The following is an 877-nucleotide window of genomic DNA, read 5'->3' as shown; positions in this document are numbered from 1 at the left end:
TGCAGCACTTCCGGGTTCAATGGAGCAAAGCGACGCCATCTTGGTACACCTCGTGACGGAGTCAATTTAGGCTTTGTTCTGGTGTACCGTTTATTTTGTCGGTTTATTATGGGATAGAGTTCGTTTACATGTTTAGTTTGTAAAATTAATAACCTACAGTGGCCGCAACGGCGATAGCACAGAGCGTTGCAAGAGGTGCAAAATGGCGGCGCTTTGTTCTGCAGAGGGTGTTGCACTATAGCGGGGTGTGGGCAGTCCGCTATGACACTGCAGGCAGATACATGAGCTGCACCGCGTTGCGCGCTGTTCCACAAAGGGAATTGAAAATGATAATCCGTGCATTTCATAGGAATTCATACATCATAGTTAGGGATGTCACGTCAGAGACGTTAGTGGAAAACTAACAGTAAAACTTAAGCGGTTCCATGGTGTAATGGTTAGCACTCTGGACTCTGAATCCAGCGATCCGAGTTCAAATCTCGGTGGAACCTAATGTTTTTTTTTTCCTTCATTATAAAGACAGAATTTTGTTGATACAATCTCCATAATATATTTAAATTTAATTTGATTATTAAATGCCTACTTAAACACATGTTTTTTCATTTTCAAAGACAGAATTGTCTAAATACTATTGGAGTCAGGTATACAAATTGTACAAATCAGAATATTAAAAGGAAGGGTTTTCAGAAAGTGTGAGTGGATATGGTGAATACCTTCAAATAAATGCACAAATTCCCGATGGCTCTATTTTAAAAAGTGTTATTTCAGCAACAAATTTGGAAACGCAGCAGAGTCTTACCCACCACCAGCTGGAAATCAAAAACAGGTACTACCCAGTCCCAAAATCTCTATTTGGAGAGCTCGTTGCCCATTAGAG

General features: G+C 40.5%; 1 non-coding gene across 1 annotated transcript; it reads left to right on the top strand.

The window, feature by feature from the left end:
- The first annotated feature begins 419 nt into the window (after positions 1 to 419).
- On the top strand, positions 420 to 491 carry TRNAQ-CUG (transfer RNA glutamine (anticodon CUG)). The gene has a single exon. It is a non-coding gene; the product is annotated as a tRNA-Gln (tRNA).
- The last annotated feature ends 386 nt before the right edge of the window (positions 492 to 877 follow it).

This window comes from Rhinoderma darwinii, chromosome 3 (genome assembly GCF_050947455.1).
Source record: "Rhinoderma darwinii isolate aRhiDar2 chromosome 3, aRhiDar2.hap1, whole genome shotgun sequence".
Lineage (NCBI taxonomy): Eukaryota > Metazoa > Chordata > Amphibia > Anura > Rhinodermatidae > Rhinoderma > Rhinoderma darwinii.
This window is presented reverse-complemented; position numbering and strand designations above follow the sequence as displayed.